We start from the raw sequence: 18,429 nt of genomic DNA, 5'->3' as shown, positions 1-18,429 counted from the left end.
AACTCTATGCTGCTCATTATAACATTGCTGGCCATTATTGGAGATTTCTGTTTGGCATCAGAAGGATACACTCATACGCTTTATCTATAACAAGGTGTTAAATTCCAGCAAAGAGAATTTTTTTTTTCACACAAACATATTTGAATTAGCTGCCTAATTTAATACCTAATCCTTCATCATTAGCTTAATACATACATCTGAAAGGTATATGTCCTGTGAGCAAACTCAAATGTCTTTTTCTAAGATATTAACAGAAATATCTTCAGCATAACTGATTTCCAATTCTTGCATGTTTAGCCTATGTCACTGTTCCACGTCCCTCTAGATGCATTCATTTTCTGGCTGCTTCTGCAATTGGAGTTCAAAAACCCTTCCCCACTCCTGGTCACACCAAAGAAACCAACCAATGATACTCACAATCTTTTAGGGAAATAATGTTACTTTCCCTGATTTAATTCTGTTATTCCAGTAATCCAACACATTGTGCCCCCACTGAGAAAATTGGCCAACTTTTGTTAATTATTGCATCTACATACAAACCAGCTTGTTCTGTAAGCTTTATCAGAATATTTCAATATAGAATATTTAAAATATCTCAATATAGGCACAGACACACCATCAAGTTGCTTGACAAATTATTGTACAACACATGATCTTTGTTTGCCAGTTCACTCTGCCAGAAACAATGGGAAATCACTGTGACTTAGATCAGTCCGCAATGAAAACAGCTAAAACTGAGACTCATTTCTGCTCATGCTAGAGGCTAAGAAGACCCACTTAGATTTGCAATAGCTCAGCTGACAGAAGACAGCCTGTTAACACACCATAACTTGATTTGAAATCCAAGTTGATAGCCCAGTACTGACTGCAGTGAACCTTCAGCTGTGCACTGAACATTCAGGTCTAACATGCCTGTTTGAAAGGCCTGCTTATTTTCATGTCTTTTGGAATACTTTGTGGGGGAGAAGATTTCATCCAAAGTCTTAAGCTAAAAGCCAATAACTAAGCTAGTGACCTGGAGTGTCTTCTGAAGCACAGAAGAGTAAGATTGATGATATTATTCATGTATATACACATATATATGATCAGAAATGTACTGATGCTGTTTGGGTTTTGCCTTTTTTCTTTTATGTGTTCTCTGTACTCTTCACAAATACATTTGTAACTCTGTCACCCATTGCATTAGCAGCTAGTTTCCCAGTACTTTTCCATGGCCTTACCTAAGCAGAAAGACAGAACAAATTCCAGAGCTCCAAGCCCTGGGAGGTGCAAAGCCCCAGTGCTATCTTGGTTCTACCTGGGAACCAAGGCCAAGAACAACTCTTGGAGATCTATTCTCATGGACAAAGTACAACTGGTGCTGCAGGGAGGCTCCAGAGGAGAGGCTTGACCTGGCTGGGAATTGCATCACCACTTGTTCTCCTAATTGGTGCTTTTTTTCAATTACACTAATTTAATAAAACATATAAATGTGTCCTCATCCCTGTAGGAGTGGGCTTTCGTGGACATCTTTCCATAACTGCCTCCAAAGGCCTTTGTTAAAGATCCTCTTTTATATTATCTCCTTGCCAAAAATACCTCAAGTTTCATTTGCAGGCTGGGCAAAAAGTCAACAGCACAGCAGCTATTAATTGATTGAAGCTCCCCAAAACATTTCCTGTCCTTCTCCCAGTCCCCCTTTCTCCAGATATTCAATGCAAATCATTATGTCAAAAAATTTGGACTTGACAGTGGGTTAATGGTTGGACTCAAGGATCTTAAAGATCTTTTTCAACCTAAAAGATTCTGTGGTTATTGAATTTTATATCTGGGATCTTTCTACATGATAGGATGTGTAAAGAATTCCCAACAATGAAGCATATTCCATGCATGATGGAGATGTTACTAGCACAACGTAAGCTAACAAACACATAAAAAATGCATTAAAATATTTTAAAGTGAGAAATTGTTATAAGTTTCAAGATCACTGTTTCCAGTTGAATTAATTTTGAATATTCTTTTACTAATTAGAGGGGATTCTAAAAGAATTAGAGCCCTTAAGTTCTGTTTGGCTAAAATTTCATGCAGTGGTAGGTTAAACCTTTTCAATGATCTCAGGATTAGCCTTAGCTTTCAAAGCTCATACAAAGGAAAGTTCTATAGTCCTTTCATCTGAGATGTTATTTTCTTTAGGATTATGAGATAATGCATCTGGAACAACATTCATTCATCCAGGTTTGTGGTTTAGTTGAAAGTCAGTCCAAATTCCTGTAATTACAAGTGACATCTGGCTAAACATGTGCTTGGGTCAAGTTTAGACCTCAGCCACTATAAAGGGCTGTGGTTAAGAGAGCATGCTCAACTTGACACCTCCCAAACAGTGGAATACACTCTCAGTCCACACCAACATAACAAGTTAGAGTTACATCTTTTTTATTTTTTTGTTTCTTGTAGCTCAACGTTTTCTTTCAACAGCCTTCAAGATTTTTTTTTTTAATAAAAAGATTTGTTGGTGTTTGTATGGTGTTTCCTACAAGAACTTTGGCTAAAAAAATGTTCAAAACCTACATGTGGTGTACCTGATGTCTCCTAGTGTCAATCAAATTATAAACCAGTATTTCAGAGCACTAACCAGTAGGTCCAAAGGCAAGAAGCAAGTTACAAAATCTAAATAGGCAATTTATGAAATGGAAAAAAAATTGAACTAGCTTGAAGGTAGAACACATAGCAGAAAGCCTATGATTAAAAATCAACCAAAAATTCATCTGTACTTTTAATCAAGTTGTAACAAAACTAGGGAGCTACTTATTCTTGCACCAGGTGTTTCAGATGAGACTTAGTGACAGGACTTGGCTGCTTTGATTCTCATTACCTATTTTCTGTATGAATGCATACTGACCTTCTGTCATAATTATTTTCCTTGGCTCTGAATGAGAGACTGAATTTCATCTCATAGTTCCTCCAGGGCCTGGAACTGGTCAGTCTTGCTTACATTTTTAAGGATTCAGAAAGAAAAATTACTCTTTCTGGATCAACAAAATTGATAAATCTCTATCTGCATCTTACATCACGGTAGAACTGACAATTCCAGTCATCTCATTTAGCAATACTAAATTAATACTGTTCTGTTGAGTAAAGGCCACGAGAAAAGTAAAGTAGATGACTATATCTGTCCAAAATGTATCTGTCCACAATCTTAGACTTCCAGTGAATACCTATTCATGTTATAAGCTTTTTAAGAAGAGTCTCTTGTATACCTCATTGCACCTGAAGTTCATTACCCCAAATCCTCAGTATGGTAGAGTGATTAAATAGCAGTGAAAAGGAGAATTAATGCTAAAGGATGCAGACAATCCAAGAAAGTGCACATCAATAAAAGCGAAGAATAGCACATAACGCAGGGGAATCAAAAAACTTGTGGTGCACTGCAAATAATATAAAAGGAGTAAAAGGAGAAGGAGAAAAGAGGAAACTATAGGGCAAGAGAAGAAGAGTGTCACGAACTCACTCTAGGAAGAGCAGCAAAGAAAATTAAATACATATTTTATTTAGGTTTTGCTGGGAGGTGGGGGGATTATAACATCTGATTCAGCTTGACTTTGGAAAACTCCTAAGCTATTTCTGCAGATTTCTGCTTCTAAAAAACTGTTTTCCTTTTGAACATGTATATTTTTTATTCCTTGTATGCTCTCTACTGCTACTACTATTTTTTAAAGTGGCCCCTCTTTGTTATTGTATTTACAGCTCCATCCTACTCCTCCCCAGGGCACTTTTTTAACTGCCTCCTTTTCCCTTTGGCTCCAAACTGAAAGTAACACCTACACTGTTGATGGCTTGGTCGTGGTCTCATAATTACCCCGAGCTGTTTGTCCAGGAGGATTTCTTTCTGGAATTATAACTTGTTTGTACATTTTTCTATTGGTCAGACGTGGAAATGCCTGTAATCTGAAATAACTGCATAGTAATTCATGTATTAACCAGGTCATCTTCTGTTTACATATAATTTCCTCTTAGCATTCTCTTACTTTCCCAAAGATAAGCCTCAAGTTCAACACTTTTTTTCATTAAGCATTTCCTAAAGGTTTTTCTGGGATTTGGTCCAGCACCCATTTATAACAGCTTTCAGTATATTAATATTTGGTAATACTGCAAATAGAGTTTCACATGGAATAAAGACTGCCCAGGCAGTGTCATTGAGAATCACAACTTTTTTTCCCCCTAAACTGCTGCTTGAGTTCCTTGTATTGCTGGATGCAAACCAAACAGGTTTGTGAATTAAGCATTTACAGAATTTTATCTAATAGTCTTTGGAGTGATTCAGTCTACCATGTGGGATTAATGTATAGAGTGATATGGGGTGGAATACTTTAAACTGAAAGGATACAGAAGTACATAACTTGAGTGAGTTAAAACTCTTCCTGGTAAAAATCAGTAGTTTACACAGAGTTAAATACCAAGCATCCAACATTAAGGCTATGAACACATTCTTTAGCTCAAATTCTCTATCTTTTCTTGTCAGTATGATTAAAGGCTCAGATTCAATGTAACTGATGTCTAAAGAACTTTAATTTTCCTTTGATAAACTGACAAAAAGTAATTTCTTTAATCTTAATCCAAAGGGCACAATGTTACAACGGACTCCTTGTGAGTTTCACCAAAACATGTGAAAATCACTTCATACCTCCAGAGCCCTTTACTAGAAGCCACTACAATATTCTGCCAGATGCAGGGCTGCAGGCAGTAGATTAGTCTGGAGTAACTAGCTTTCAACTCTTGGTAGTTGTTTCTGTGGTGAGAGAGAGGTATATGTATAATTTCCCATAAAGGTGACAATAAAATAATAATTGATCCAGAATCAATCTAGGTGGAACAGAGAGAGTATGAAGCAGGAGAGCCCGAGGCCCTGCACATTAAGGATGATTCTCCAAACTGGTGTTGGGGAAGTGTGAGGGAGTAGAGGAAGTGTTTGAATTTTGGGTTCTACTAATTGCACTGTTTTTCCTCAAAGTCCTGTCACAATTGTCTGGACAGACACACAGACAGTATTAAAATATTTTGTGCAGAGTAGGGCTATACTGCTGCAACCACTATAAAGGGAATTACAGGATCTGAAGTCTAGAGCAGAAGTGAAAAACAGAGTTTGTAATGTACCAGTGCTATAACATGGAACCACCTTTTTACCCCTGTTCTGTTTCTTCTCCATAAAGGCATACACGTTCCTGAAATGTTCATACCCACATTTTCTGTGGATATGTAAATGGCACATGCAACATCTGTATTTTAATTTGCTGCCTCTTATATTTTGTGCATTGCTCCATTTAAGAAGAAATATAACATGACAGTAGTTGGGCTCAAAGGAATTCATCATGTCTGTACCGTCACTGGAATGAAATGTCTCTTTCTCCTATCCCTTGTTCCCATTTTCATTCAAATTGGACGGAAGAAACAGTCCTAGCAGATTCAGCTTGTCAGCTATATTACTGGTAAAAATCTGTTTGGAAACCAGATTCCTCCACATGAAAATGTGTGTGTTAATTAGCCCCTTTTGTGTCAGCCTGTTTCTGAGCCAAGTCTGAAGAGTCATTTGAGGGCACCAAATGTCTGTTCTGAAGAGAGGCTTACGCGATTGAGAGTGTCATGACCACTTGAAAAACTTTCTTCAAGGATGAGAACTTTTCTGTTGGCAACATGTTATCAGGAACATCTAGTCCAGCACCATCAAGGATTTTTCTGTTTATTTTAAAAACATGCAGACACTACAACTCCCTTTGGTTCTAGCGATACAGGGAATTGAGGGCAGAAGAAAAAATGCTTGGGGAGATTTATCTAATGAACTAAATGCAATTTATCATGAATAAATGTCTGGGTTTAAGTGCCACAAGTTTACCTATCCACTCCTGCTCCATCTGCAATGATTTTAATCACAGACCAAAGCCAAGAAATACAGCTATGACTTATGAATTTCAGTCCCTCTTAAGAAAACTGGCAAGGATAAACTGCGGGGTGTTGGTCAGCCTATTACCAGCAGAAAGAGTAAAGTGCAAGGGAATGTGCATGATGTGTGCCCATTTTTATAAAAAGCCTTTACTTATATACATTCTCTTTTTAGCTTTTGTGGCAAATAAAGACCAATGTTTTCCAAACTTCCTGACTTCACTTGCTGATACAGAGTCCCAATCCTCCAGACTGAACTGGAGTGAACAAGGCAAAATGAACCAATTTCCTAACAAACCCTGCAAGTTTCTTCATTCCCTTCCCCCACACTGAGTCCATGTACTCCCTTTATCTTTCCCACAGCTCTTGTCTCAAAGAAGCTCAAGGGTTATTTTTTCTCATAACCACCCCAAACTGCATTTCTGAGAGGACACTACTTCCTTCCATTCTCAGCAATTTCAGAGGCTGCCAGAGGCTGCCCCTCTTCCCAGAAGTCACTCACAAAGTCAACAAGCAGTTTACCCTCTAACTGTTTTGATGTTGGCCTGCCTTCCAGCAATTCTCAGTTGGCACATAGTCTCCTGCAGACTATAATCAGCTTGGCACATGTTAAAACACCCATGCCAGGGCCATGGCCAGAACGAGTCAAGTCAACTGCTGTGTTGCAGTTACAATTTGCCTTGTTACAGTTTCAGCAACACACTCAAGACCAGACTCTCTGACTGCCCACATTGTCTAGCACTTCACATCTCCTTTATGTGAAACTGAGAGCATTGCAGCTTTAATGTCAAGAAATAAACCTTAAGAGAATTTTCCTCCAGCATGCTCTGAATTCCTTACACAGCTTAGATGATCTGCATTCCTGCCAGCCCACCCCAGTATTCCAAAACATCACGCCTAACACAGCACGGCCCATCCTGCCCTCATCTCATATCAGACTGTTTAACCCCTGTAGCTCTACGTAAGATATGCCCTCTCCAAAACCCTGCTGAAGAGACCAAACTCACTGGCAGGCATTTTCTCCCTTTGGAGAGAAGGTGTGACCATGATATCTGGGACAAGCAAGAGGAAGTGGAGTGCATCATTCCCTGCGAGGGGAAATTCAGTGGATCAGACATCTGGGTCTACAGTCATGAGGATGCAGTTAAAGGCAGTGGAACATCTCTCCTGTCTACATGGCTGCTGTTCCCTATGCAGGACATTCTGTTCACAGTCATATGCAGAAAATGCGATAGCAGATATTTTTTAAGGAACACTCAGTGGAGAATTCAACAGTCTGCATGACAGAGAAGGCTAATGGCACTCACTCTTTGCCCATTGTTCTTTCAAAAAAGCATATGGCTGTTAGGGGATGAAATTTTTTCTTAAATACTTAGGGAAAAAACAACCTTGTCACTGCATGACTGGTATTTCAATTTTCTGGTTTTCCCTGAACTGCAAAATTTGCTAACACTATAAAAACATCAAAATAAGGCAGCCCATCAAGGGCATAAACATGATATAGTGCTTCTAAAAAAAAGTCAGCGCTTAATCTGACTGTGATTAATATGGGTAGCCTTTTTATATAGATTCTGTCTGTATTAGCAAAAATAATTTTATGCCTTTTGGGGAAGAGTGTTTGTATTTAACAGCTGAGAAAAAAAGGCCTGTCTTTCAGATTTTATAATATTTTACAACTCTTTTATCCATGTAAGGCTAATAAAATCATCTTAAATTGTAAAACAGAAGTGGAATTGAGAAGCAGAAGTGACTTTTATACTTGACCAAAAAAATAAAAGGTTTTGCTGTTTCCAAAGAGACTATTACTTTGGCCCAATGCCCAATATATGTTGATACAGATGGTATATCTCCCTTACCTTGCAAGAGCAGTATCCACCAAGGTCAAGGTTTTTCCTGTATTCATATCAACAGTGGCAATCCATGCCCTCCCCACAGGCACTCTGAAGAGCTCTATAGTCCTGAGTGATCCTTATAGCACTCTCTGCACTGCCAGTCCACCTGCTTCCCAGGCAATGCCTTTGACTAAATTGGAGGAAATCTCAGCAGATGTGTGGCACCTCTTCCTAGGAGCTCAATTCCTTGTAGTCCCTCATGGGGTAGGACAGGGGATGCTGACAAAGCAGGGCAAGAATGACTAGTGCCAGGGCAGCACAAGACTGCTTTTCTTCTGGGCAGTAGGGTCAGCTCCTTCCCTGGAGCCTCCTGCTCCTCTCCTCACTCCTCCTCAGTGCCCTGACCAGTGACACACAGCCACAGAAAGGCCAATGGCAATGTTGAAGGGCAGCAATGAGAAGGCTCCTCTATGAAAAGCAGGGTGATGGATCACAGAGTGTTTAGAGCAAAGAAAGGAGGAGGCATCCTTACAAGAACTGGCTGCATGCCAAGGACAACGTGAACGGCACGGCTGAAAGTCCTGCGGTCATCCCAGGTTGTCACCTCATGCGGTCACACGCTCATTGTGGGCTTGGGTAGGTCCTCTGCCTGAGACAGCTTCACTGCAGAGATGCTCTGGAGCAATGCAGAGAGGTACAGAACTGTGGGAATCTAGAACCCATTGTGAACTTCCCTCCTTTTTCTGTGCTAGAGCAGGAGTGTTTCTGGGCCATCATTCCTGTTCCTATTTTAATAGGAATGAAAAGCCCTAGAAGAAGGTATTTCTTGCAGTCTACTGTAATAAATAAAGATATTTTCCAGCTACTACTGCAGCATAGACTTACATGTATAATGTTTCCCCACCTCCAAATTTGCAGATTCTTTTCTTTCCTGAAGATATATTCTTTAAGATAAATGTTTATTTAACATTAGTAACAAGCCTGGACATGTCTATTTATTATAAGTCTAGTAAAATGTACCCTTCTTATTGATGAGGCATTAAATGTCAAGTTTATCTTGGATGACCCTTTAAAATGTAAGCAGATAATAAATAAATGTGTCTTTTTTTGTTGATATAGGTCACTTAATAGTACAGTTTATCAAAAGTCAGTCATTTAATGGTATGCTTGAATCTGTGTGTGGTTTGCTTTCTTTTTTCTCTTTTGATACTTCTGGTATTAGCTCAATTTCAGAGTTCCTACAAATTTACTGTAAAAGATCTGTTTGACAATGAGAGAAGAAGTTGCCAGCCATGCCAATTATAGTGATTTTGTGGTGTGGGACTCGAGGCCACTGGGAACTAAAGATCCATGCCAGAAAAAAAAAAAAAAAGAAAAAGCTTTTCTAGGCATCTATGTTTCTTTCACAATTGTATTCACATATCCAACTCAAGCTATGGCTCAGTAGTATGTTATCTAAAGAAAGAGATTAGGTTCACATTAGGACTTTTCTGACTACTTGATATTAAGCAGGGATATAGAAGATTTTTTTTTTTTTTTGCCTAGAAAAGTAACATCTGGAACAAATAGAGTCTTTAACTGATTATCATTAACACAATTGTGTTGTGTTCTCAAAAAGCTATTAAAAAGTGTTAACATGGTTACATCATGAACTTCAGCTGGTTTTTATAACCCAAGATCAACTAATGCCAGACATGTACACATATGGATATTTAAAATACTGTATTGTAAGACAAGATTCTGAGAACATTTTCATTAATATTAGGATTACTTACCAGTTCAAGCAGTTGTTTTGAGGACAGATTTCACTACCCATGTAACTCTGAACAGCATTTAAGCTCACATGTACACATATTAACTGTTCTGTGAGAAGTAAAGAAGCCAGCAACTGCTTTGAATGAAGAGAAAATACTATTTTTTACCTTTTTGTCAAACCATTCTGTGTCACCTGTTATTCAAACAATGCCTTTTAAAAAGCGGCACACATGATCAAAAAATGAAATAGAGACTTCATTAGATGTGATTATGTCAGAATGTTAAAAATATCTCCCTGTATAAAGCCCAAGTGGACCATGACACCTCTTTTTTCACTATGCACAGCTTGATGTACCAGTACAAGACAGGAAGGAAAATAAAAAACAGCCATCTGCAACTACAAGGATAATATGGGCAATCCAGAACCTGTCATTAACATACCTTCTTTGGGCATCAGTTTATGCCTTCACACCTTTGGGAGAATAAAAGTGCTAGTTAAGCCATTTTTTTTTAGGAGACAAACCTCCTTGACAGAGCTTCACACCCTGATCAGTTTGTCCTATATAGCAGTGAGATAGCCAAGGGCCATGTGCTTGCTGAGCTATGAAAGCATTCCATGTGTTTGGAATGAAGATTGCTCCTGACTCCTCAGCTCACCTGAGAGCCAAGAAAACCCAGTAGTAGTTAGCAAACACAAGTAATTAGTGCTCAATGCTTCTGGATCACATTGGATTTTTTTGATGTTCAAGATCATGAAATGGTTGCCTCCAGGAAGACTGAGACACATAAAAATCCAGGAGGCTGTTCCTCAGGCCATCTTTAGCCAGTGAGTTTCCTGGGACTACATAAGGACAGTGAAACTGAGAAGGGCTTCTGAGTTCCCCAGCTGAGATGTGCATTTTGGGTCACCAGGCAAGACTTGACCATGCTGTGAGAGCTTCCCTTCTGTGATATCCAAAAAAGGTTGTGACTGGGTTGTCTGCCCAGTGAAGTATAGGCACAGCCCCCAAACTCAACATTGCTGGTGAGTATGGCACTGAAAAAAAATACTGGTTTTCCAGTCTTTGGGCACTACATGCCATGCACACCCACAGAAAAGCAATAATAATTTTACTAAATAGTAATGAGATACCATTTTCATGTAGGAGGAGTAAACTGTGAAGAAAAAAAAAGTGAGTTCCATGCTCAAAGACCAAGAAATTATGTGCTTGGTATTCAGAAGGATGCTTTGCAAAGCTGGAAAGTGGTCTTGGAGATGCCAAAGATGTGCTCATTCAGGTAGCATTGAGTCCATACTTTTTGTGCTATTACTGAGCTACAGAGTATTTCCAAAAATATTCAATTTTCATTCAGGAAAGAAGCTGAATGCACATTGGGGGCTGATGAAAGAGTTCAAATGCAACTGTATCTTATTCCTATCATATCCTGCACTTTATTTTTCAAACATAAAATCCCATTATTTAATACAGAGTGAAAGGGATGTTATTTTTGTGCAGTAACAATGTTATGGATTCTTATGATGGAAGAAATACTGGCAAAATAGACAAATGCTTTTCCAGTAATGAACTGAAGACTAAGTTTACACATATTGCAATATGACTAGAATCATATATAGCTATCACAACAAAAAGTAGACAGAAAAGCACATAACATACTCTTTGTTTCCCTGTAAACAATATTTCTGAAATAGGAGTAGAAGAAAATGATAAAAAATTATCAGTAAATATTAGAAGACACAAATTTAAAGCACCTATCAGAATAATATCATCTTCTGTAAAGAGTATCAAAAATATTTTCAAAACCAATTTTAAAAACCAATGGATTCCCAGCCAATATGTTCCAAACTTGCTAAAGTCCATGGTTCAATTATTAGTACTGAATTTTAGGGCTTCTAATACTAGATAAAACTATTCTAAGCATACATGACACAAAGCTTCAAACAAAATTCAGTGTGACTGTTAAAATTTGCTGGAGTTTTGACAGGTTAATTCTGTACCTGCAGTCTTTATGCCAGCTCACATAAAAGTTGCCTTCACCCCTATACTGTGAAGAATGAAGAATGAAATACCATGTCTCCTTCTGCAACCAGCACAAAACCACATCAACACTGAATTCTGCTCTGCCTTATTAGCTGAAATGTGATCTTGTGTTCACAGCTGATCTGGCTCAGATTTGTGATTCTGAATGACCTCTCCCCATACAGATCCCCTACAATGACTACAGCCACATAAAAAAGGTCTGTTAAAATATGAATCATTCACCAAAAGACAGAAAAGTTCCCAAATAAATATAAGCATTGCAAAATATAGGTGGATACTTTGCTTGCATGTGCTCTTTCTTTTATGTCAAAAGGAAAAAGGAATGAAAATAGAAACTAATAAAGAATGAGAAACTTTAAAATCAAATACTAAGCAAAGATTTTTGCTCCATGGATAAAATCTGCTACACAGCCTGCTAGGCTTTTCAAATCTCAAAGTGTTTTGAAACATTGATGATGTGTGACGATCTCAAAACTGCACCAATATTCAGTTCTTTACCATAATGCTAATGCTCTTGCCCATAAAAAAAGTTTTAAAAAAGCAACATTTTTTTAAGGAAGCAATAATAATCTTTGATGTAGAAAATATCCTATCTAAGAAAAAAAAAAGCAAGAAAAATAAAGATTTAGGAAACTGAAATAGGAGAGCTGTAAAGTAGACATAGAAACAGGAAAGTCCTGTTTAAACAGATAACACAGAATACAAAGTAAATGTGCTCTCCCTTCTCTTAATCTTTTGTGAGGAAAGCTAAAATTCCAAACAATGAATGAAAATAGCTTAGGATTTATTTCTCTTCATCACTTAAAGTTCTAGCCCATGATACTCTTCACAGGACTTGCCCTTCTTTAACAAAGTTAAAACATGTGTTCTTGCTTCCTTCTTTCTTTTATCATATTAGAAAACCTTTATATTCATGTTTTTTTACTTTTTTTTTTTTTAATGTAAAATTCTACATAACACTGAAGGAAGTGAGGTTGAAGTATAACAGAAAGCATGCATAGGATTCAAAATGATCTTGCCAATCTTAAAAGGTTGGTTACCACCTACTAGCACCAAAAGAGGTCCAGTTAGCACTGCTGGTGCTCATTACCACTGAAAAGCACCCCAGCCAGTAACCTTGGCAGAAAGGGTTTTTTTTTCTGCACAAATGCAAGTCCAGAGCCTCAAAAAGATGTCATGCTCATGAGTCCCTTTGTAGAACCAGGACCTTATTCTATAAACCAGTCATGTGTCCATATTTAGACTAAGGATTAGTTAATAAATTCTTCCCTTACATCCTAAGTCATACATAAGCTAGGCATTGGTGCCTACCACTTTCTGGGATGCAGTTCCCTTTCCAGTTACATTTCACTGTCTTTAGAGGTGTTACTCCTCTCTTACTCAAGTTTAAATAACAGCTTTGCTTTTTTAAGCAGCGTAGTAATGAAGAATAAACTTTTATCATACCTGATTGAACTTGTATTGTACAGCAATCATTCCAGAAAAAGTTTTGTGAAGTAGGTCTTTGACAAGAACTCTTGTGAATGGTGCAATAGAAAAAAAATGAGAAAATAAGTAAAAGGAAGCATCTGTTGGGAATTCTTCCAGCTGTGCTTAACACATTTGGAAGATGACAGAGACATAATATGTGCAAGGCTAACACAGTAGCTTGTCACTTCCTATAAACATACAGAGGTGTTCTTTCAGCCATGATAATGTTTTCCAAAAAGTACATAATATGGCTTGCTCTGCTTTCCCTCTATGAGTCTCAAAGTACCTAAAGTAACTACTATTCCTATCTCACAGAGAAAAACATTCAACTGGTTGGAGAAATTACTCAAGTGGCTCAGGTCATTCAAAGGTAGAAATTATAATAAGAGCCACCTTCAATGTAACCATATTTAAGATCTGTTAGAGATCAAAGGTGCATTTTTGTTTGTTAATTCATTTACATACAGGATGCCCTGAAGCTCAGAACCACAAGTTTGCAAAATTGGTCTCAATGGCCTAAGCGGCCACTGCCTTTCAGAAAACCTAAAACCACATCCAATGACAAATAACATTATCAAAGCACAGCAGATAAAAATAAAGGGTGTAAAATACATCAAGCTTACTAAGCAGATATTGCTCAGAACCACAAAATCCACGCACAGGTTAAGATCAATCTGCTATAGTTCAAGGTACTTCCTATTATAAGATGAAAATAGGGAAAGGAAATCAGAATTGGTCATTTGATCAGACAACTCTGTTCAAAATGACAGCAAAATCTGTTACAGAGAAGCACTCATGAATCAGAGTCAATATAGCTTTTATTTGGAGCAACTTCTGTGGGCTCTTTTTAGTACTTAAATTCTTTAGTAGTTTCTTGATGAAAGCATAGTTGACCAAAATCTAAGAATCAGAATTTGATTAGGTTCTTTATGGGTCTGGGTTAATTCTTTTTTTTTCCATTAGCTTTTAAAGGTTTGTTCAAAATAAACCAGAGCATCACTATATCAATAAGCCAAACTAAAGGTGACTGATTTATCTGTAACTACCATTTGAAGAAAATATATAGAAAAATGTCAGTGACAGAGCTCAGTATTTGAACATGCAGAACATATTGGCTTCAGTCCACAAAACACTGCATAAATTTAATGGGATAAGCCCCTTCTGAGTAGTAAATCATGACAGTGAAGAGAAATGAGCCCAGAAGAAGTAGTCCTAAGACATACAATAAGCACCAGATTAATTGCAAATTAAATAAATTTTAAATGGTCAAAGCAGATGTTCTTTTTTTGTTTGTTTAGAGACATCTTATTTCATCTCCAAATGGAGTTTCATTTTAAGTAGAATAAGGAGTAGTTTCTGAAGTATCTAACTCATTTAAGTACTCTTCAGGCCAAGATACAATAGATGGGTATTTTTGTCATTTTCTTACACTGTTTGCTTTGTATGGACATACACAACCTGCTTGTAATAAAATTTAGAGTGTTCAGTTCTCTTTACAGTTTTTTCTAAGTCAGCAATTAAAAAAAAAAAAAAAACCACATAGGCATTGGCATTCATGTGTCTAACTTCCAGAAAAAGCAAAATACCCTTAAACATATGTGTTAGACCCTATTCTGTAAAAATCCGTGAGCACAGATTTAGCCTTGATGCTAATGATGACTCAGGAAAAAAATTAATATATCTCTACATACCATCTAAAGGTGGAAGAAACAGTCTAGGAAATTAAGGGAATATCTAAGGTTATGCATTCTTTTTTCTGTGAAAGAGGCACTTAAATGAATCATAGAAATCACCCTTCAGACACATATATGTTAATGGTTGGCCATCCCAATTCCCACTTATTTTACCTTCTTTCTATGAGTGCAAGGATAGAGCTTATGCAGTCATATGTCCTAAATTTCTCTCTTTCCTAATTCTGACTTTTTACTGCTTTTAGGAATAAGAAAGTAAGCAAATTTTTTGAGCGAAGATGACCTATTCAGGAATTAATATTGGGAAAGTGAGAGCAAGACTACAAACAGCTAAAACTGGGAATTTCCAGTTTAATGGAAAATGTTGGTATTTTGATTATTCTGAATCAGAACAAACTATTTCAAAATTTCCCACAAAGCAGAAATTTTTAAAAAAACTTTAAAAAATGCTTTCAAAAATGTTGAAACACATTTTCTTTGGGCTTTTTAGTTTTTTTATTTAATATTAATTTTTGTATTTTGTATTTTTGTTTTACAGTCAGAACTGTAGCTCATCTCATGACACAATTAATGTGTAACTTCCATAATATAGTATAATTTTTTAAAATTTAATTGTTCAAATTGTGAACAATTATAACCAAGAGTTGATGTATATTTCATTTGAGTAGGAAAACAAGATCAATATTTGACTTTCTATAACTCTCAGCAAGTTTGTTTCAGAAACCAAAGAAAACCCTGTGTTAATATAAAGATATCAGAACAGTAGCTACTTTAATTAATGCTGTACATTAAAAATTTTGAAGTAATTTTATCTTTTTCATCACAGCATTTTCACTGTACACCATCAGTTTACAAGTCCATGGATTAATTTTGAGCTTTCACTAACATCATTTTTTTTACCGCTACTACCTATAAACCATAATTCTGGACTTTCTCACACATCCAACCTGCTCTTGAAACACTCATGTTTTTCTTGATCAGCAAATCAAAGGATTTCAATTTATGTGATCCTCCCTAAAAAACAATCTTGAAGCTTGCACTCTCCCTGTTTTGCCCAAATGAGAAACTGTTTTTCATGGCACTGCTTTCTCCTTGGTGTCTCTTCAATAGTGACAAAGCAATGACAGCTCAGTCTGCATGCCCTCATCCTTCCCATCAAATTTGTTACTTGTATTTCATCTAGGGATGATGCTGCTTGGGTCACCATTATAAAAGGTGTTTGAGGCTTATTAAAAAAAAAAAAAAAGTTTTTTAGCTCAAATCAATTAGCAAAATGATTTTTTTTACTTCCCAACTTTTAATTTGATGAAAGGAATTTTCCACCATATACTTGACTACACAGAATTCCATATTAATAAAATACTCCCCTTCACCTCTTCCTCCAAAGACAAATTTGCCTCTGCCATTTTATATAATGAAGAACAGCTGTTTTCCAGCCACTGTGTTTATTTGCCTTCTTCCATCCTCTCCTAAACCATGCCCTATCACCCTCTCAGTGATATCTGTTATAGTGGTGGTATCTGTTACAGTGGTTCTTTCTACTAGAGTGGTTCTGTCTTGGTTTTCTATAGGAAAACTTGTAATCCCAGTGTAAAAAAACCAAACAGATACAAATAATTTCATTTGGTAAGAGAGATCTAACAGAGAAGAATGCACGACAAAGACACACTGCTTCAGGTGTTTTTAGGCATTGTGGCAATGTTCCTACCTTTTGAGAAAGGATTTAGGTAGGGACAATATATTAATTAGGATAATTGCCTATTTTTTTATTTGCTATCCTCTATAAAACAGAGTTGCCCCTGGAAAAACTGACACATGAGATCTGTAGCATTAGAGCGTGTTAGTGAAATCATTGGAGTATTCAAGTACAAAATATCAGGGTCAGGACACATAAATACACATAAATAATACACATAAATACCTGATTCCATCTCTCACACATTTCAAATATCTTTGTGGCTACTATAATACTGAAGGTTATCCTTAAGAAGCCAAACAAGGATATATATGCAATTGCCTTTTAATGTAGAATAGCTACACACATTCCAATTAGAAAATTGTACATATTTTGTAAATACTTTGAAAACTGCCATAAACTCTGCAGTTTACAGGTGCATTTTATTTAAGAGAATATATACAACTGCATAAGCATGCAGTTACACAATACTTTATTCTAAGTGGTTAAAAAAGTTATTATATTTAGTAAGGGAGGAACGAACCAACCTCCAATAGTTAACTGACTGCTATACTGACTAGAATACTATCACCAGCATAGAAGCTATATTTAGGAAACTAGTCTTCCCCAGATCAGTATGACCTAAGGGATTTTTTATTTTCTATTAAAAAAAAAGGGTCTTTGTGAAGAAAAGCACTGCACTAAGTCTAAAAATCCCTAACGGAAACCTTTCTTGAATCTCTTCTGTTTTCCTGCCTTTTCACAATACCACTGTAAAGCAAGAACCAAAAGAAAGAAGTGAAGTGGGACAGAACCTCAGGCTGGTCAGGTGCGTTGAGAATGGCTCTGTGGAGAGAACCAGCATTACCAGTGTTTAGAGACACTGTGATTCTCTGATTACCCTGACAGCCCAAAGCTGAACCTTCTACTGCTTGCTGCTCTCATGACCAAGAGAGGCCTGCTGAAACCTAGGAGAAAGCAAGCAGTGAGGAGGGAGAAGAGTGTTTGAAGCCTGGACAGCAGGGAGGTTGTGGAGGAGGGTATTCCTTCTCTTACTTAGGAAGGAAAAGGCAGAAGTGCGGGCACCCATCTGTAGTGCTGCAAAAAGCCAAAAAAAAAAAAAAAAAGGTAAAAATTATCAGAGCTTTCTAATTGGTCTTCCCACATTCTTCTCTAAGGCTAGTGGAATAACTGATACATGTCCTGCGAGTTGCAGCAGGCTTCATCAAGGTATGTGCAGAATGGTGTCACCACTCTGTGACCTCTGAAATGCGGAGGGGAGAATAAAACAGAGCAGAACATTAAAGCACAGCACCTGCAGTACAAATGTCTATCAGAATACCTGAAATGTCAGTATTATCTGAACTAAGCAAACTTACCTCCAAGCCCCCTGTGCTTCTGCCTTTATGGTACATTAGAAGAAATCCCTTCCAAAGATTAATCAGCTTAGCTAACCATACCCTGTTTAAAACTGCACAGAGCAGAGTATTAGCCATTCATAGAGGATACAAATAACTAAATGTGTCCTTTCTGCCTGGCAAGCACCCTATAATTCAAGGTGGATCTGAAAACTGACAACAGATCTGGGCCAACATGATCTCAATTGTTATTTTCAATAATAAAGTACAGCTAGCACCTCAGCATGCAACCCTCACTTAGTGGAAGCAGACAGGGACAAAATCCAATGTTCTGAAAGAGCTTTTATGGAAATCTTGCACTGCTTGTGACATGTGTTTGGTCTCTGGAGCTGCAGCCTTGTCTCTGGAGCTGCAGCCTGTAAAAGCCCTCTACTTTTAAATGCCACCTTCCAAACTCAAAGGGTTACAAGTATAAACTGTGTCTATAAAACAACATCACAACTTCATTCTCAATAGCTAAGTATTGAAATGCAAGCATACATTATAAATAGAAAAACAGCTGGCTTGGAGCACATTGCAAGCCACTAACACAGTTGAGGGATTTGAATGACATCATAACCCGTGAGAGCATGTTGCTGGCCAGCTGGTGTTATTTATAATATACTCATAATTGAGGAAAAATAAAAAGGCAGAAGT

Source organism: Fringilla coelebs, assembly GCF_963513975.1.
Source record: "Fringilla coelebs genome assembly, chromosome: 5".
Classification (NCBI taxonomy): Eukaryota; Metazoa; Chordata; class Aves; order Passeriformes; family Fringillidae; genus Fringilla; species Fringilla coelebs.
The sequence above is the reverse complement of the archived record's forward strand: the minus strand, read 5'-3'. Positions refer to the sequence as shown.